The sequence below is a fragment of the Nyctereutes procyonoides genome, unplaced genomic scaffold (genome assembly GCF_905146905.1).
Source record: "Nyctereutes procyonoides isolate TBG_1078 unplaced genomic scaffold, NYPRO_anot_genome, whole genome shotgun sequence".
Taxonomy (NCBI): domain Eukaryota; kingdom Metazoa; phylum Chordata; class Mammalia; order Carnivora; family Canidae; genus Nyctereutes; species Nyctereutes procyonoides.
Genome location: NW_026575160.1, coordinates 4,471,470 through 4,493,061, shown reverse-complemented (window position 1 = coordinate 4,493,061; position 21,592 = coordinate 4,471,470). Strand labels below are relative to the sequence as shown.

General features: G+C 33.4%; 1 protein-coding gene and 1 non-coding gene across 2 annotated transcripts in view; one reads left to right on the top strand and one right to left on the bottom strand.

Annotated features, from left to right (window-relative positions):
* The window catches only part of CRPPA (CDP-L-ribitol pyrophosphorylase A), a 297,138-nt gene that overhangs the window by 258,708 nt on the left and 16,838 nt on the right, over window positions 1–21,592 (top strand). The gene's annotated exons all lie outside the window — the stretch shown is intronic.
* On the bottom strand, window positions 5,928–6,031 carry LOC129503006 (small nucleolar RNA U13). The gene has a single exon (XR_008663096.1). It is a non-coding gene; the product is annotated as a small nucleolar RNA U13 (small nucleolar RNA).

The following is a 21,592-nucleotide window of genomic DNA, read 5'->3' as shown; positions in this document are numbered from 1 at the left end:
ATCTTTAATTGCATAAATTTTTTTCCTTTTTTTTTTTAAGAAAGGGAGAGAGAAGGGTGGGGAGAGCAAAGGGAAAGAGAGAGAATCAAGGGGGCTCCCTGCTGAGTGTAGAGCACAGCACACAGGGCTTGGGGCTCAGTCTTACAATCCTGAGATCATGACCTGAGCTGAAATCAAGAGCTGGACATTTAACTGACTTAGCAACCCAGATGCCCCTAATTTACATAACTGCTTAAAATTTACTTGTTATTACTAATATCATCATCATTCTATCCCATTTGATCCTAACTTGCCTGTTTTCAAAGTGTCTGTGGTGACTCTAGTAAAAATTCTATATGGTATTTGTGACTGTATACTAATAATTTTACAGAACCCTGTTTGAGTCTAAAATCATAGTTTTGTGGAAAACTTAGATGAAGTTCAAAAGCTCTACTCATTTCACACAATTATATATATAGTGTGTTAATTCTGTGACAACTTTTTTTTCTGTGCCACCTTTTGAATAAATTATATGTAAAATTTATGTGTGATTATAAATCAGTCACATAAAACAGCTTCCCCTTCATGACAAATATTACCATAATTATGTTTCCCAAGGACCATCAGTTCTATTGAAAAAACAGAAGCCAGCCGAGGCTGAAGGCCTGATGTGTGCTGCAGTGCGTTACCTTCATGCTTTATTTTTTTAATTGCCATGACCTGTTCCTGAGGTAGTATTTATTTTAGTTTTGTAGGTAAGGAATCTAAACTACTCTATTCTCCTGACCCCTCTATTCCTTAGGAGAGCCATTTCTGGTCTAGTTACCTACAGGCCTCTAAGAATCACTCCGAATTATTGTTTCATGCCCTACAGTCAATAACTAAGTGCTCTGGATTCTAATTCTTTCTTTGTGGTATTTCCCATGCCCTTTTTTAATTCCTCCTGTGACCACGGTTATTCAGACATTGCTTACCTCTGGAGAGTTGCTGGGGTGGTTTTATAGGTGGTCCCTCCAGTAATGTCTTTTCGAACACTGTCCTACATCCCATAGCTAAAATATCTGACCACACCTGTAGATTCCATTGCTCGTGCCCTTGTTACTGCATTCTGCTGCTATTAGGAGACAATGATGATAGGTACGTTAGTGTTTTGCACATGACTGTGAAAACCATACTAGTCAGCCATTCCCCTATCAGAAGTAGACTTTATTACTATGACTTCAACCAGAATTAAATGTTCCTCATTCAACAATTTCTCTTAGATGTAAGTGGCAGTTGCACATCCATTAACCTTATTTGTACTTTTCTCTCCAGTTAGGAATTTGTATCCTTGGACACTTAACATACTATTTAACCCCTAGCTTAGATGGATCCCATGCATATCCGTAGGTTCCTGTGCTACACTTTTCTTGCCTTAGATTTTTACTGACTTGTGTCTCAAAGTTGTTGCATAAGAGAAGTTTTTAATTCTCTAGGTGTCTTACGATAAAATCTTTCCTGAATAATGAAAAGTTGTATCTCTAAATACCCAGAAGTATATATTTCAAGTCATTTTCATCTTCAAGTACTTCACGCCCAGAGAGGAAGCTTATATATAGGTGAGGTTTTCTTGGTTGTGTAGTTTTATTTCTGAGACTGAGATAGTGGTCATGTTTCTCATGGTCATGATGGGGACTTTGTATCCTGCTTGCCATATGGCAGGGGCTCTTCTCAGTGCTTTGTATTCATTGACTCAGCCAATTACAAGTTAAAGAATATCTTAGATTTTTTTTCCAACCTCATTTTTTAACCATGAGCTTCACATAGAATATAAAACTGCCAAGCCTACCCAGATACAAATATTTACTATAACTTTTTTCTTGATCTATTGAAGCATTTGTTATTCATTTTTAAATCATCTTGGTGAAAGCTTACTAAAATTCTTATTTGAGGAAGAAGAAACTAAATTATAGGTGAACTAGGATTGAGATTGATTGCTCTGGTGACTTTATAATGCATTAATGTGCTAAAATCTAGAAGTACTTAAAACCTCATTAGAATTTAACACAGGATAGAATTTTGAATTATACATTATTCTCAAGAGATTTATTACAGACCTATACTTGCAGTGTAGATGGTGCATTTTGAGTAGATGAGGAATGTAGCCCAAGAATTCAAATTATTAGTGTATAAATATAAATGTGGAAAATTCTTAACAAAGACTACTTTTTTTTTTTAAGAAATGGGGAATATTTTGAAAAAATTGTTTTTCCATGACTGGTTCAAAATCAGTAGTTTAATTAGCACTGATATTTGAATTACTAGCTCAATGTATAATCTTTTACTGTATAATCTATTTAATACAATAGAGAACTTTGTTGTTGAAATCAGAAACCTTTTCATATTAATTATGGTCCTTTGTTTAAATTAAGATGAATACATGCATATTTTGTATTCAGTGGAAGATCTAGGGTTGTCTAAAATTACTCATACACATACTTCGCTGTGGCTTTTCTCATCAAGCAATTTGAAATGTAGTTAAATAAATAATCTTCCTAGCACTCTGATAATGACTAGCCTGGGAAGGAGAAGAATTATAGTGAATGGTAGGATATATGATGCCTTTTTGGTGTGCCCTGTAAAATGAGGTATTTTAATATTCATATTTACATAGCTCACTTAAATCTCTTATGTTTAATACTTTAGATTTGTTGGTCTTTGTAAGAAAGCAAATCAAAAGTTCTGTACAGCTTTTAGCTCCTTCTAGGGTCTCTTCTTAACTCATTTACATAAATAGAGAAGAAAAACACAGAAAACTGGATTCTTGGTATTTTGCATGAATCCAGACATCAAGTGTTGATAAAATATTTAAGAAATTATGTAAGTGGGGTAGCCCAGGTGGCTCAGCGGTTGAGTGCCTGCCTTTGGCCCAGGGCGTGATCCTGGAGTCCTGGGATCAAGTCCCACATCGGGCTCCCTGCATGGAGCCTACTTCTCCCTCTGCCTGTGTCTCTGCCTTTCTCTCTCTCTGTCTCTCTCTCTCTCTGTCTCTGTCTCTCATGAATAAATAAATAAAATCTTTAAAAAAAGAAATTGTATAAGTAAAGCCTAGGTGTCAAAGTATTTTTAATAAAGTATCATAAAATAATTTTTCTTATAAAAGGTGAAAGAAGATACAGCGGCTTTGTGGGTCCTCATCTCTACCACTGTAGCACAAAAACAGCCACAGACAAACTGTAAATGAATGGTTGGCCCTGTTCCAATGGCACATTTCAAAGAGAATAAGTAACCTTGATTTGTGATGAGAACCATAGTTTGCCAACCGCTGGTATAAGATCACAACTGACATGGAAGGAGGAAGGTGCTGGACAATTAGGAAGGATCAGCCAAGCAAAGGTTCTTAACCTCAGATCCATTGACCAGTTTTAAGGATTAACATGCAGCATGTTGTGCACTGGTTTCTTTTTCCTGTGAAATGTGTCACGCCTATTTTTTTTTTTGTCACGCCTATCTTCACTGCCTGAGGCATATACTGCCCGAGGCTTTCTGCCCCCCCCCCCAATGTTAAAGACTTACCTGTTGTTAAAAATGGCAGAAGTTTATAAATAAATGTGTCCTGAATCATTGAAACAGATACATAGGAGATATTGAGAAATATTCAGACCTCACCAAAATTTTCCATGAATTAGAAAGGCTGTTCCTATGAGATTGAGATAAAAAGGATTATCAAAGGCCATGGTTTTGAAACTGTTCTAGAGAAATATCTGACCCATTGCTCACAGGCCTTCTTTAGATGGTGAAGGGGTCAGAAAAGAAAAGTGTCACTGCTGCTCCTGATTCTTCATCTGAGGCAGTTCAGCTTTATAGTCTATTTCTTTAAGTCTCTGCCTATTAATTTATATATGTAAAAATAATACTTTTTAAAAACTATTGTATAATAGTAAGTCAATGAATACTATACAGTACTTATATTTTTGCCCTTGCCTGTACAGTATTTCTTTGAATATACTTTATTATAAGCAATGATTCTGCTTGACTTTTTATTAACAAGGAATTCAATAATGGCAAACTAATATTAATCTTAAATTTAATTATGTCTGTGGGAAGTATGGTTGACTGACCTGTGAGTCTGTTAACTATGGCACTTCTTTGTATTTTGTTGCAGGTTTTCTGCTCTGGAAAAACAATGCAACTATTGATGGTTAGTCTTGGAATTGCAATGTAGAAAGTTCTGCCAAGTATCTAAATTGGGATTATTTAAGTAATATTATTAACTCTTAAGCCATATAACAGATTTCAGTCTGGGTGACACGAGATGTATTTTACATTCTTTCCTTTATTGATCAAGTTTTTTTTTTTTTTAAGTGCCTACTATATGCCAAGCACCAGCAGTCTGAAGGTGGGTATAGTTTTGTTGCAAGAGAAAGAAAAAAGCATTTGATTGCTGTATCACATTGCTGTTTTCAATTATTTTAGCATCAATACTATTTACTTGGAAAAAAAACTCATGATACAGAGTCATTTAACTTTTAAGAGTTATTTTTTTAAAATGTTATATTTGATGAGGACTTTCTCAAATCACCCATTTAAACCTTAGAAAAATTCTGTTATCTGTGGGGTAGGTTCAGGGGTGGAAATGTCAGGTTTTGTTGTCCCTATTTTGCAGATGAAAAAGAAAATGAGAATGGATAACTTTAATGAGATACCCAAGGTCACACTCTTCTACTAGACTGGCTGTTTCCTCCTCCTTTTATTCTTGACTATACTCCACTCTTCCTCTTCCTCAATTACTAGCCTTGTGGCTTTCTCATAGAAAGTGATCTACTCAGAGAAAGAGAGTGAACAGGTCCTTTAAAATGTTCAGTAAATATTTTAACTGATGATTCTTTCTACCATTCATCAAGGACAACATAGTTTTAAAGAAGAATATGTATTTTTAAATGTTTTCACCATACATAGACAATTTTATATAACTAGGAAGTATATTAGTGTCACCAAGTTCCTTTTTTTCCTTGTGTTTACATTTTGATGCTCCTGTAGGATTGCAGTTATAATAAGCTCACACACCTCATTGATGCAAGATAAAACATGAAACACAAGTTAATACAGGTATATACAGACTTAGGGCATAATTTTGATACCCTGTGATGATCTCTTAAAAGCTCCTGAATGATTCTAAAACATACTTGGTTAATAGTTTTTGCAGGTACTTCAAATTTATTTTTTCTGTTTCTCAGACTATATAATTTATTTTCCCTTCACTTCAAGCTTCAGTGCCTTTGCCCATTCTACACTTGCATAGCCGAATCCTTTTCTTGAGAAATTATAGATATTTAAGCTATGAAAGATTTGTTCTATTTGAAAGATTATTGTAGGTGGTAGGTAAACAAGACATTCTCTAGGAATTATGATCTTGTTATCACATAAATATGTTCAATTAGAGAAATATGTCAGATATATATGAATAGTTGACATAGTTTATGTTCTATTAGCCTTGCTTATTTTTACAGCATGTTGATTTTATTGTCTTAATATTTATATTATCTATTTTTGGTCATTTCAAAAGTGAATAAAGCTTATGCTATAAAATACTTTTCCTACATGGTATTTTCCTGAAGTTTTAATAAAGCATTACTAGTTTAATCAGCACTCAGTGCTCATATTTTGTGCAAATTGCAAGCATGCGCTATACAATTCATCATGGGTTTGTATACTACAAACACTATGGTCATGAAAAAACAAAGGTCAGAGCTATCTATAAATCTGACACAGAATTATTAAGTTCATTCTCATTATTTTTGAGTACAAAATGCTTATAAAAAAATAGAACCACCAAAGCAGTGGATATTCTAATGAGAAACTGAAGTACAGTGTCAGGGGAAGTTGAAGGGAAAAATAAACTTCTTTTTGGAATAAAATGACTGAAAATTAAATTTAAGTAATACATAGTGTTTGATTCCCCCCCCCCATATCAGACAGGTAAAGTGCCAAGGTCATAACAAGGTTTGAGGGAGACACATATCACACAATGGTATGAACAGCCAATCATTATGCTTATGAACTACGTGAAGATCTGGTCTTCTTAATCATATGCTAATAAAGGAAGATTTTGTGTACCTGTCTCTAAACTTCAGTCCTCCTTTGGGAGTTTAATTCTGAATACCATACATCTTCAGTATTCTTTTCATTAAAAAATATAAACTTAATGCATGAACCCATACTGTTTATAAAACAATTTGTAAAATACAGAAGTATAATAAAGAGCAAAAGTCCCTTTCTGTCCACCTATTCCCCTCCCTTCCCATGCTTAATTACATCAAAAAGGTTAAAGTGTAGATCACTAGAGTTGAATATCTCAGTTCTCCTTTCTGAAATAGTATCTTAATCTTGTTTTCTGTTATATAATGCTTCTGTAGTCTTGTTTTCTGTAATATGCTTCAAGAAATTCTATTACAGAATTTAAATGGCACAAATTATAGATCTCCGAGGTCTTAGATATAAGGACTACTTTCAGAGATCTTAAACTAGAGAGAAATCTTAAAATGTATGCATACATATATTAAGATATAGGTATTGTGTAGATATATCACAAAGGATATATGTGTGTATGTATATGTGTGTGTGTGTGTGTGTGTGTAGCAGACATATGGAACATCAGCACTTCACAGAGAAGGTTTCATGGAAGAAAGTAGGTGCCCATTGTTTATTGAGTGGAATAAAAGGAGGGTAGTGGAAAGATATATGTGATATGTCGGAAATATACGTGTGTGTATGTGTATATATGTGTGTATATGTTTATATATAAACATATAATTAATACTATTTATTTTTGGCTCTAAACACATAACTTTATATGCAGTTAATAAAATATGTTTTATATAAATATATAATATATAATATCTAAGTTACTTATGTATGTTATTTTATATTTATAATATGTTATTTAGATATATGCCATATATGTTTATTATTTATATGTTATATATTATATATAGGTGTATACACACACACACGCACACACACAATTTTCCCACTATCCTCCTCTCATTCTACTCCAATAAAAATGGATAACTACTTTCTTCCATGAAGTCTTCTCCCTGTAGTGATGATATTTCATGCATTGAATGCAGTGGAGACACCATGTAAATAAAAAAATTTGTCTCCAATACTATGAGTTCCTTAAGAATAAAGACCATGTTCTCTCTCTCTCTGTCTCTCATGAATAAATAAATAAAATCTTAAAAAGAAAAATAATAAAGACCATTTGTTGCTTAGTAACTGTTAACATTACGTTATGACTGTGTTTTGAGTTCTACATACTTGAAGTCCGTGTAGTTGGTAACTGGGTCCTTCTTGAACTTCAGAAAGGGTGGAGCATGGAATCATAGAAAAAAATTATTTTTGAAATTCAGATGGAACTGGATTTAATCCACAGGATACTTATTTGCTCTGTAAACTTGGATGAGATACTTAAATTTTTTTAAGTTTATTTTCCTCATCTGTAGAGATAAAAGAAAATTCATATCATATGGTTATTAAGTGTATTAAATGAGTTAATTTAAAGCATTTGGTAAAGGCGTGTAAGAAACCTTAGTTCAGATCTATATTTAAATATCTTGAAATGATTCCTGTGCTTTAATATCAATTACCAATTTATAGTAAAATATTTAAAACTTAAATTTTATATGTATGTGGTCAGGTAAATTAAGAATTTAATTTACCATTTACTCCACTGTTCCATATTAATTAGCCTCAAGTATCACACAGTTGCATTTTTTATCTAAGAAGGTAAAATTGAAAAGTCATTTAGTAGTAGGCCCAAAAGTGTGAGAATTTGGGAACAAATAAGGAGCCAATTGAAAAGAAAGCACTGTGCATTTCAACTTTTGTCACTGGCAGGAAGATAGGAATACTTCCATCTGCCAAGGACAGGGAAGGGAATAACAGTACATAAATACATTATAAAGGGCACTGTAAGAGTTTTCATGCTTCAGAGATAAACAGATAATCATTACCATATACAAGTTAAAAATAGTATGGAAATAGTTTTTCATGGAAGATTAACAACTGAAGCCAGAAATGTTTGTGGTTGCTCATATGGAAGTTGCTTTGTTAGATGAATGTACTGACTGGGCAAGAAGTAGTCAGTAATTTGTGTGAGCTGTACCCTTAGAGTTCAAAATCCTGCACAGAGTGGCTCTGACTTCAGATAAAGTTGCATATGTTGGTAGAATTATTTGCCTTTTGGCTCTTGAATCATTTATGAACAGGATTTTTTTTTTTTAGTAGAAAAGAATAGCCTTCCCTCTAGCCTTGTTTATTATCGGAGCGTTTAACGTTCATATGTGCTTGCTTAAGTGTTCATAACAAGCTTGTAGATCCCAAAAGAAGCTGAAGAATTATTTCTGGTGGTCTTTTTTTTTTTCTGGTGGTCTTTGAATGTATAATTGCTGCCAGCTGAGGAAGTGAAATTCCAAATCAGTTTGAGGAACTTTCACAAATAACACTTAACATAATTATAAGGCATAAAGCTTGATATATAGTTTATATAATAGAGCCTTACCTAACCACAAAATAATCAAAGAACAGTCAAACAGAGGTCTTCACAGAGGTATATATTAAGTTTTGCTTTTCAGTGTAGTTCTTTAGATTTATTAAAACCTCCTGGTTGCGCATTTGAAATTAGGCCTATTTAAAACATCCTTGTATGAATTTTCTATTTTGCTGTGAGCATTTCCAGGAGCATTTAACAATAATGATAAAAAGGCGATCATCAAAAGGCAGAAAATCCTCCACCTTTGCTTAAATATATTGGAATAAAGTGGTTTTAAGATCTTGGCCAAGGACACTTAGTGGTATTTCTTTACTTTTCAGATAGTGTTTTCAACTTTCAGGGAAATAAAATTTTAAAAATCCAGATTACTTATATCAGTAAATAATTATACTATAAAATTATTGTTACTTTTCAGAAATGTTTGATATTCACTTAAATAGGATTACCTTTGCTTTATGGGTAGATATAATTTTGTGCAACTTTTAAGGACCTTTTCTAATATTTTGACAAAGGTTAAATTTGTATGTGTTATGGCTAAAAATCATAATTTACAAAGCAACTTGAGAAATGTCAGGATTGCCCATATTCTTCCCATATAGACTTCTGTACCATTTATTCCTCTGTTCACTTTTACTTACCTGTTAAAACTTTAGCAAGTGTTAAGATATTATTACATACAGAAGTTTCATATGAAGAAATCATCCACTCAATGTCTCTCTTTCCACATCTCCCTCACCTTATTAAAACATGTGCTTTCTTGTCTACTTCCTCTTTTTTGAGTAGTGTTTTCCCATTACAGAGACTAGAAACTGGAATCATTGAGGGAATTCTGAATATGCTTTCTTTGCTATGTATGTAAGACCTGCATAGATCAGTGCTTATCATTTTAGTCAAGGTCTCTCTTATTTCATATCTACAAATAATTACTCTCCCTACCTTTAATCTAGTGGTTTTCAAGCAGAGGGAAATTTGCCCCAGGAGACATTTAGCAATAGTATCTGGAGACATTTTGAGTTGTCATAACTGAGGATGTGGTGCTATGGGCATATAATGAGTAGAGGTTATGGATGATGATAAAATCGCATGAAGCACAGGGCAGCATCCAGTGAGCCTTACTCAGCCAAGAGTGACAATCATGGTAAGGTTGAAAACCCCTGCTCTAATTTCTCTTTGATCATTTCTCCTCCAGAGGATTCTTTTTAAAATGCTGCTTTTGCTACATAATCTTCAGGGTTATGATCTTGAGTATATGATCTAAGTTCTGCTCCCTGGTTTCAAATTTAGTCAAGTCAGGGGATACCTGGGTGGCTCAGCGGTTTGGCGCCTGCCTTCAGCCCAGGGCGTGATCCTGGAGACCCAGGATCGAGTCCCATGTCGGGCTCCCTGCCTGGAGCCTGCTTCTCCTTCTGCCTGTGTCTCTACCTCTGTGTGTGTGTGTGTCTCACGAATAAATAAAATCTTTTAAAAAATTTTTTTGTCAAGTCATACATTCTAACCCTGCTGCTTGTTGTGGGATCTTCTGTGGCCTTTGTTAGGGTGTTGTCTTCACAGTCATTATACTATGGAATGAATTTTAGGTCCCCATATCTTCACAACTCCCTTCCTTCCTTCCTTCCTTCCTTCCTTCCTTCCTTCCTTCCTTCCTTCCTTCCTTCCTTCCTTCCTTCCTTCCTTCCTTCCTTCCCCACTCCTATTTGATGATGCCAGAGAATTCTACTCCTTGTATTTCTGAACTTGCAGCTCTGTCCTGGAAGTTATAATTGACCATTGTAAAAAATCATTCCAATGAGATTATGCCATTACATGTATACTACTTATCAACCACTTATTTTCTCATTTCTGTCATTATCTTTGTTTTAAAAAAATCATTTCTGGGCACCTGGGCAGCTCAGGGGTTGAGCATCTGCCTTCAGCTCAGGGCGTGACCCCAGGGTCCTGGGATCAAGACCCACATTGGGCACCTTGCATGGAGCCTGCTTCTCCCTCTGCCTCTGTCTCTGCCTCTCTCTGTGTCTCTCACGAATAAATAAATAAAATCTTAAAAAAAATAAAAATAAAAAATAAATCATTTCTAATAATGAAATTCATTTTACAAAAATAATATGGAGTAGATTCCCTTTTGAAACCAGAAGTCTTATGTACTCAAGGAGCAGAATGGAAATCTTCAATCCCTTGACTTCCTTCTAGATTCCTCAGCAGCCTTTGAGGCATTATTAGAGAATACAAGAACTAAGATGTTAACCCTTATATTATTCTTTAACTTTTTGATATATATTTCACCATAAAAATCCTTTGAGATTATAAATCTTTTTATGACAGGATCTACCTGTTAACACATTGTTATGTATCTCATGCTTCCCTGTATAGCCCTATTATACCCAGTAGATGGTAATTAACTGTGTGAACAGAGTAACATGGCCAAGTCGTCAAAGGTAGTACTGAAAACAAACAAGGCAGAAGCTTAGCCAGGGAATATTTGTAGTAGAGTATAAGGGCTGAACAGTTAAATATATTCATCTTTTTTACTGAGAATTTACTAAAAATGAACTAAAAAAACCCTAAAAACAGGAAATATATTCCATTCTGAAAATATGGAACCTCCTCATCCTTAAATCCCAAACTTCTAGGAATATCTTCCAGATGTTATTCAGTTTGGACCTAATTTTTCAAATAGGATACAGAGATTCATTACTTTTGTCTCATAAATAAAAGTGTTCCTTGGCAGTATACAAAGGAGGAAAGTTAGTTCAAGGCAGTTTCCCAATTATTGCACTTTGGCAAAATGAGGCTGGGGCAGTGTTAGGAAGTTCATACTTGCCCTTTGGAAATCCATTCTCCACTTTAGGAATGGGCAATGTGAAACAGAAGGATGGATTTGCAGTCATGTTTTTTTTGTTTGTTTGTTTTGGGTTATTTTGGAGTTTTTTAAAACTTTAGTTCTGTTACAAGGATTAAATAAAACAGGCATGACAGTTTCTGCTAGATGCCCATCTCCTTACTTCAGAAACACAATTTTATTTGACACAGTAGCAGCATTTCTTAGTCATGCAGCTTGGGATGGTCTCTGTGATGTGACTGAACATTTTCTAGAGTTTTTTATTCATAGGGACCCTTTTCTCTCTTGCTTCCTCTCATCTGGAAAATATTCGAATACATTATTAAAAGAACATAATGACTCTGATTTCAGAAGAGTATCATTTTTTCCAATAACCAAAATATCATACCATATCTACTATTTTTAACACTATCATGATATCAATATTATAAATTTTTTCTTGCACACAACTCCTATCAAGAGTTTGATCAGGACAACTGATTTTCTGGAGGATATGATAGGTATGCAGTAGGTATAGTCTGAGATAACTTTAGGTAGAATGTAGAAAACTTTTTTTTTTTAATAGTTTGTGTGCATTCCCATTCTTGTCTCAGATCTTTCATCAGGAAAGAATGGGTCCTATGAATTAGAATGGCAATCTGTCAGAAATGGTGGAATGCTGAAATAAAAATATCCTTTCTGGTCACTGGACTTATTGCACATTGAGGAGGAATGGGAAAGAATAGGAGGGATATGAAATGTAGAATAGGAAAAGAGACAAAGTTACATCCTGAAAGAATTGCAGAAATTTATCAACAAATAGTGCCAGAAATCTAAATTTTGTTTCTTACACATTTTTTTTTCATTCCAAATACGTACTTCCCTGCACAAATATGTCCTAGCACCTACTCTGGTGTAGGCATCACAAGAGAAACTTGGGGTGCAATGCTGAGTGTGGACAGACAAGATAACATATCTAATAGCAGCCTAGAGCTTCAGTCTAGGAGAGAATTGCATTAACAAATGCAAAATTGGAAGAGAGACAACTAAAAAGGAGAAGTACCATGAGAGCCATGATGGGTGGATTTGACCTAAACAGGCATGTCAAGAAAGACTTTTATGAGTAAGAGGGATGAAAATAAAAAGCAACTTTGTCACCCAAGCTGAGATATGAAGGAAAGTAATTTGGAAGAGAGTATTCTAGAGAAAGGATAAGAATGCCTATGACTAAAGAGAACTCAAACTGAAAAGCCTTACAAATAGGTTAATGAGGTTAGAGTGGAGAGATAAAGCAGAACATAATTATAGAGGAGCACCATGTGTGATTGGCAAGATGGATCAGGTCATTTTCCCCCTAACTAGTGGATTTAGTAGTACTGATTAAAATTAGATGGATTGCTAAAACTTTTAATCTTTTTCTTTTATGTTCTTACTCTTATGCCTTAATATAATAATTAAAGCAATATATACTAGTGTTTTTTATTTATAACTATACTGTAAGACTGAAAATAATTTGTGTATTATGCAGTTAGTGATGAAGTAAAACTAATTATTTTCTGATGTCTTTGGATTGCTCATTACTATACTCTTCTCCTTTCTTCTATTCATCTTATCCCTAGTCATAATAATTTTATTTCTTTGACTAATGTTTTATAAATGTAACATATTTGGCATATTCTTCTGTCCATCAGAGAATCCTACTCAGGTTGTATGTAATACGGGTTTAAGTTGTCCTGCCTTATGACTTGGAAATAGTGAAGATTCTTTTTTTCACTGCCTTTTATTTTTCTTTCTATCATTAAGAATTTCCATGTCTCATGTTCTAGCCAAAAACCAGCTTTCTTGCCAAGTTATTCCTTTGACTTTGTTATTTGTCATCTGGTTTCTCTTCTTTATATTAGAAGCTCTTTTTCCCTGATTTGCCACTTATGTGAAAGTCGAAGATTAGCTCTAACCCAGATTAGTGAACTTCTCATTTAAATACAATTTTGATTCCCCTAACCATGGGTTTGATTTCTTAAAGTTCTCTATATTGCTTTGGGAAAAGAGGAGAAAATGGCTTTCTTGGTCACTGGTATTGTTTGGGGGAGGTTGAAATGAATTTTAGCAAACTTGTAAGATTATGTCTCTGTTCTTTTTTCACATAACACCTGAGAGAAGAACAACTGGTTTCCTTTGTAGCTATTGTCACAAGAGTTATGACAACCTCAAAAGTTGCATGAATTTATTATTCCTTTAACTGAAATCTTGACCAAAATTAACATCATACTGGTTTCAGTCTAGAAAATGAATTCATTAACTATAAAACTGCATGAGTAAAATTTAACATTAGTTTGTTTTGTTTGTTTGTTTTTAATTTACTCTTTGGGAACATCCTACAGATGTAGAGTCAAATTATTTGTTCTGACTTGTAATTACTAATATTTATTGTTGATAATTCTGTTTTAATTTGGAAATGTCAGTACTTTACCTGACACTTTTGAAGACTTAATTAGGACCACTTTATGGGTTTTTGTTTTGCTTTGCTTTTGCTAATGTGATAATTATCTTTTTATTATATTTAATAATTGATTATTGCCACTGTTTTAAAAGCTACCAAGTTTTGTGAATGGGGTCTTCATAAATACTAAATTTTATAATTTGTTATTGTATTATACTGGAAAGTACACATTATTTTGTGGATTGATTTTTGTACCTAAGCACTTACTAAATAAACTCTGTTTATAGTTCACCATTGCTTTATATATTTAAAAAATTACTTTTAGTGTTTAAAATGGAGGATAGATTATATCTTACTTTCCAATATTTAACCCATTTATTTATTTTCCTCATTACATTAGCTAATAAATCCAGTACATTGAGATAATATAATATCCATGTACTGAATTAGGAGTGGTGTCAGTTATCCTTGTGCTTGCTTTAACTTTAAGGTAATTCTTAAAATAATGAAAGCAATTCTTCTCCCCACTTTGCTTTTACTTCTTTTTGTTTTCTTAGGGATAGATGTTGAATAGTACAAATACTAAATGTAATTAAAAGTTCATATTGTAAGAGCACCTGGGTAGCTCAGTGGGTTAAGCTTCTGACTTCATGTCAGGTGTGATCTGAGATGGGATTGAGTCCAGCATAGGGCTCCAAGTTTGGCAGGGATTTTCTTGAGATTTTCTCCCTTTCCCTCTCTCCCTCGCTCCCTCCCTCCCTTTCTCTCTCTCTCTCTCTGTCTCTCTGCTCCTCCCCCTGCTTGTTCACATGCCCATACTCTTTCTAAAATATTTTTTTAAAAAGTTCCTAGTGTGTTTTCTTCTTCATTTTATAATGTGTTAAATCACAGATTTTTATATGTTGATACCAAAACTAGAAACAGTATGAACTCTTTTTTTTTTCATAATGTATTGTGGTGAGAGAACATTGTATGCATATCATCACAACTTTCAGTTAACACAATGTGTCCCCATTATTATTACTGTATAAATGTCATTTATTTCTAATAGCTGTTTCCCTTATGAGGATCCTTTTTCTTTCTGAAATTTCCTGACACTTAAGACATTGTCATTTCACCAGATTACATGCTCACATGATCTACTTTAAGCTCTGAATAAACATCTTTATTGCCAGTGCTTTAATGTGGGTGGGGAGTGAGGATCTGCCACCCTGTTGACTTCTTAGAATATAAATTCATGAATACTTACTTTAACACTGGGCCAAGATCTTTCTCTGCTTCTTGAATTTGTTCACTCTCAATTTGAGTTGTCTTCTGTAGAGCCGTACCTTGTGCATGTCTGTGGTTTTTGTTTTTAGTCTAATCCCATCTCTTTCTTTTTTTTTAATCCCATCTCTTTCTGTTTCTCAGAAGTTCTCCAAAATTTCTAGTCACGTCATAGCATTACCCATTATTTCCCAGTATTACATATGTATGTTTGTGTGCGCAAGTGTGAGCTTCCAAGAGCATTTAATCCCACCATCACCACCAGTACACATTTTGGGGGATTTAAATGAGGAAGACCTGTTCTCAGGCTACCACCTTGATAAAGCTTCTCAATGATTCATTATAATAAGAAACTTACAAAAATAGTTTTGTTCTTCTGATATATTCTTAAATCATCATCCATTAGATAATCTACTTCATAAAATTAAAAAGTAATTGATTTCTTCCTTAAAGGTGCACTTAAAATTTATAACACTTTTTTTGAGAAGGGGTCCCCAGAGAGTCCACCATTATAATTCTTATTACTTATAATGAGTAAGTGTAATTATAAGTAATTACTTGTAATGAATAATAAGTGACTCTCATTACTTATAATCCCATCATTGAAAGGTCATCCTGTCTTGGCTGTTATCTTTCTCATATTATCTTCAAATTTGTGGTGATTACTCTCTAGTCAATTCATTTAGTCTATTCTTAATGAACTTAAAAATGATTCTTTTGGATTACATGAAAGAAATGAGCTATTTTTAGATGAATTGCACATTATATAGATGACTCCAGAGTAAATAGAGGAAGATACGCTTGTTTCTTTTACAACTGGAAGCAAGAAATTGAATAGTTACTATATTTAACATAACAAAAACTGTTTTGTGTTTATTCAAAGTTTTAAAAAATCGAATTTCAGTTATAATTTCAAAAAAAAAAGCAATCACTCTTTTGTTGCTTTCTCTCTTTACCCCTCAATGAAATAAGAGATGGCATTTTCCATGCCATATGGTGTATTCAGTTTTTGAGTGGTACTTGAGAAGAGGTGATGAGCAGTTTATTAACAGGATGAGTGTAAAGTCAAATTCAATTTATATATATTTTTGCTTTTTAATTAAAATATTTTATCAGTTTTCGAGTGCTGGCAAAAACCTTTACATATTTATCCCTCATTTGTCAGACTATTTTATAAAATGTGGAGAGTTCTAAGTAAAGCAGTTGAAACCCCACAAATTCAGTATTCCTTTTTAAACCCCAAATTCTGTATAGAATAATATGGTGCAGTGACTTCTTCGCATACCTCTTAAGCACCATACATTTTGGCATACAACACATGTTTTAGAGTTCATTGTCACCATCGCATGATATTTACTGGGTGGCCTACCGAGTTGAATGAGCTTTTGCTATGAGCCATAAAAAAAAAAATGCTTTTGAAAAATACCATTGGCTTCTTGTGACTCATATGCAAGTGGATGTTGCTGGACAGAGCTCTGAGTTGCTGAGGCTTTTGAATCATGTTTCTTGACAAACAAGATAGGTCCTCATGAATTTAACATAGTTTGCCTTTGGAGTTAGCTAAAATTTGAGTCCCTTGGGGCTTACCTATATTATCCTTCTTCTATAAGTTAATTTTATCTTTTCTTGTATTATACTCCCTGGGAATTAACAATGTTTAGATTGCAGGACGTGACAGTTAATTCTTTTGTTTTGAAGGGAAGAAGAATAAGTACTTAGAATTTTACTGTCATTTCATAGGGTGCTTAAATGTCAAGCATATTAAAATAAAGCATTCACCAATTATATTTACATTCTTATTATGACTTCTTTTTTTTTTGATTCATAAGTCTATTGTAAGTAACCAAACTGATGTTATAAGATATTAAGAACTCTTGTACTCTGTTGTATTCTCTTAAAAACTTAAGGCTAAAATGTTCTTTGTTGAAAATAAGGAATGTCTTTACTGTTCAATTAAATCTGTTTTGTTTTCCTCTTAAAACATTCACTTTATTTCTTTTATTTACCATATAATTAGTTGAAGGCAGAAAGTTAACATGTTATAAAGAGATGTACAAGAAATGGTTACCTCAGAATGAAAATGATTATTGTAAATCAAGCTGTGTCTTTTGTATTTATTATCAAGAATATGAAGAACAAGACCAAAGGCTTCTTCCATAATACTTAGACAAACTTCCCCTACCTTTCCTAAACTTCCCAAGACTTATCATTTTAAAAAATGATTGATAGGATATGTAGGAGATCACCACTGTAAGCTACCGTTTTCATAGGGAGGCTGTGTGAGTGTATGTTTTTGTTCCACAAGGTTGAAACTTACTTCTAAGTAAAATGCTCAAATCTAAAACAAAACAAATCTAAACAGGCTAGGTTTCCTTATACGAGCTTTTCTTTCATTTTTTAAGTCAGGAAATATTTCAATCTATGAGAGGATTATATTTTTATAAGAATAATGTATATAATAAGAACTTCCTATCATTGAACTCAACATATACTTTTAAATGCCTTTTAATATATTCCTATAAAGATTATCAATCATTTTTGCTTTCATGATTTAGTGCTCACTATTCAGGAATGTGTCTCAGTCCTTTCATTGGACATGCGTATAATCCAGACAGACATTTTCTTTCTTGTAATTATTACTCCTCTTTGCTGGTATTTTAATTATTTATAGCCGCAAGCATTTATTTGTCTTTTAAAGGCCTTCCAATCCCAATCAGAATGAATAAACAATTAAAAGGAAGAAAGGTTTTGTAGCTCTTCTTTTCCTTTTGATTGTGTGTGTTCTATATAACACTTAAATTATTCTTTATGAAATTAGTATATCCAGGAAACTGGAGAATTATGCTTTAGGCTGAGTGAATGGAAAACATGTTAGTGTTCCCTTTGTAAGGTTTCCAGGGTGTCACAGGAGATTTCTAATGTGCTGCTTATTTGTGTTCTCCCTAGATCTTTTTCAGTTTATTAAAATGCTGGAACAATAATTAAAATGTTGCCTAGCCTTTCCTATGTTCTACACCTCACTGAAAACATGTCGGCAGAGAAAGCAAACGTTCATCATTACTCAATATAAAACAGATCCTGCCAGGGATCATGCCAAGTGCAACCAACCATGACAGTCAAATCAATGTATGTTTTGTTTTAATTTTTTATTTTTGCCTTTCCTTTAGCAACTCAATTCTGGTATTTGTTGTTCCCTATGGCTTATCATTTTATGGCATGACAGTTCTTGAAATTGACAAGGCTTCCTGCCTATCTATGCAATGTATATGTGTGACGCTATAAACTATAAAAGAAAATGACATTTTGATTCAGTAAATATTTGCTTTATGTCCCCTACATCTGTTTTACAGAACTCCTTTTTTATTTCTACATCAATACTCAATAAGTGTTTGCTTGTACCTTTTGTTTGGATGTTACGAATTCTGGAATCAGTGTCCCAATTTGCAAGTTAGGGTTATTATTATTAGCCAAAGAGATGTAAGTCTCTCATCAGTTTGTAGTCACATCATAAAACATGAATTACTCTAGTTATTTTATCCTTTTTTGCAATTATAGAAGCAGGATACGCATACCATGGAGATGTGAATGCGTGTTAGACCGTACACCCAACTTATTGTTGCTGAGTCATTTAAAAATCTCAAAAGGGATTTATATTTTTTAATTTGGTATTAAATTAGGCCCTCCAAAAATAATGGATCTAAACTTGAAATAGCCATTTAGGAGGAAGTTTTCTTGGATAATTATGTCCCTAATGTTAAATGCTTAGTCTCTATAGATTCTGATTCTGATTTCAAACTGGGTTTCTCAGTTACTATCTGTGTGATGCTAGACATGTTTATCAACCTTTGTTGGTGTAAGTTTTCTAAATAATGAAATTTACTTCACAGGATTTGTTCTATTTTATTTTTCCCCCTAGTGATTCTGTAAGATATCCTGTTTCATACTATCACTGATGGTTTTTAAATTTTATAAATTGATATTTACTTATTTCTACTAACTTAAAATCGATGATGATTTAATATGTATTGCCTTGACTTTGTATAAAATGAGAAATTCCATATGATTTTCAACCCTGTTTATTATCTGTTCACATTCCAGTGTTTTAAGATGTACTTTAACTATTTTTAAACCTTATATTTGCAGAACAATAACTATTATTGAAGCATTGCTTTGCTTCACAACCTATTAAAATTAATTATCCTTATCTGTATAACTGATTTTTTCCTGTAACAATCTATAAAAACTAATGGATAACTAGGTACCTCTTTCTTCTTCATTGCTCTTTTATCTCAGGTTCCATATTCTTACACTCCTCTGATCTCTTTTTATTTTTTTTTATTTTTTTATTATTATTTATTTATGATAGTCACAGAGAGAGAGAGAGAGGCAGAGACACAGGCAGAGGGAGAAGCAGGCTCCATGCACCGGAAGCCCGATGTGGGACTCGATCCCGGGTCTCCAGGATCGCGCCCTGGGCCAAAGGCAGGCGCCAAACCGCTGAGCCACCCAGGGATCCCTGATCTCTTTTTATAACGTATTACTGCACCTTCTCAGACTCCTTCCTGGCCAGCCTCTTATTTCTGTTAAATCTCTAACTGCTGAAGATTCTTAGGGTGCTGTCCTGTGTGATTTGTAAGGATTCTCACTTATTCTGTGGTTTTTAAATACTCTTAGTGTGCAGATAACTCATTTCCATGCTCCAGACTCAGATATACAACTACCTATTTGATATTTTGTCTTGGATGTTCGTAGCATCTCAGATTTATCCAAAACTGACTTTATAACTCTCAGTATCAAAAACTTGCCTCTGGTGAATTAAACTTTTTACAACTTTTGTAGTGACACTCTATAATAATTGCTATATATCTTAAAGTCTATATTTTTCTAGTGAATATACAGAACATAGTAAACAAAATTTACTTTTCGTTAGTGCCTGTCTGGTATACCTTTTTCAATCACTTGATTTTAAGCTTTCTGTGTCCTTGTGCTTTAGGTGTGACTATAGCTGTGTCTAATTTGTAATCCAACCTGAGAATCTCTGTGTTTCCCTCCATGAGTTTAGTCATTTATATTTATTGAAATTGGAAAAATATTTGCAATAGTTTCTACCACCTTATTTTTTGACTCCTGTTTATTTTACTCATCTTTTTTTCTTACTGAGATTTTTATTTGATTGCTTTTCATTTTTTTCTCAATTATTCATTTTAACTTCCACTCGGAAGTAATTTCAGACTTAAAAAATGTTCAAAAAAAAAGCACAAAGCATTCCTGTATACCTTGACTCAGAATCCCCAATAGTAGCATTTTATATCACCACAATATCAAAATGGAGAATTAATTGATGCAACAGTATAATCTCAAGATGTTATTAAATTTTATTTATTTTCCCATTATTATCCTTTTTCTGGTCCAGGATCCAATCTTGGAACACATGTTGCATATTGTTGTCATCTCTTATTCATCTCATTTAATCTGGGATGCATCAATAGTCTTTATCTTTCATGACCCTTTCTTTTTGATAAATATTGGCCTTTTGTGTTATACAGTGTCTCTAAATTTAAGTTTATTTGATGTCCTTTCATGATTAAATTAAGGCTATGGATTATTGACAAGAATACCACAGAAGTAATGTATTCTTCTCAGTGCATTGTATCCAGGTAGCACAGAATGGTATTTAGAAACCAAGATCTGGGCACCATGGGTATTAATTACACCTGGTACATCATTATTTGTAATCCCTTTCAGTATGCTTTTAGGAAGCATACTTATTTTCATACACCTACTTCTATATTGCTCTCTGTGTGTTTGTATATAATATATAATCTATATCAAATTAACTGAGTTCCTACTGACAGCTCTGTTTCCAGTCCAACAGGATGGATCTAGCTTCTTCTCCCTTTTCTTATATGTAAACCCTTTTTCTACCAGTGAGGAATCTTTCATTCTCAGCAGTATGTTTCCTTCTTTGTTCATCCCTGGAGTACACACAAGTGTAATTTCAGAAATGCCAATCCATACCTCTGAGAAAATAAATTTACTAATTAGAGTGCAATAGTCATATACAGTTCTTAAAGTATAGAACAAAATACAATTTTCCAAAGTTAGGTTAATTATTTTCTTTGCCATCCTCTTCAGGTTGGTTATCATAACAATTTGGAGTTGGTTTGATCTTGTTAATAATCCACTTTGAATGTGTCCCCTCTGACTTGGTGGAATTCTAATTGTGTATTTTTTGGAGTATGTGAAATATTCGTATGGTTCTGAATGTCATAACTGTGCAAAAATTCTATTTCATTTTGGAGTGTTATGTTACAGTCTTCTGCTTAACATTTCTTGGATAGAAGGTAGTTCATTAATTGAGGTGGTTAAATCCTTTTGTGTAAAAACTCTGTATGGATATAATAAGTTTTCTCCTGTTCCTCTGTTGTAGATTTGGCTAGTTTAGGGGACTTAATTCAGTAACACCCTCTCCTGTCAGTATAGCAAACTCCATTTCCTTTTAGTTAATTTCTGTTATTTAATGGTGGAGGAAGGAATTTTGTCCTTTAACTTTTTTGTT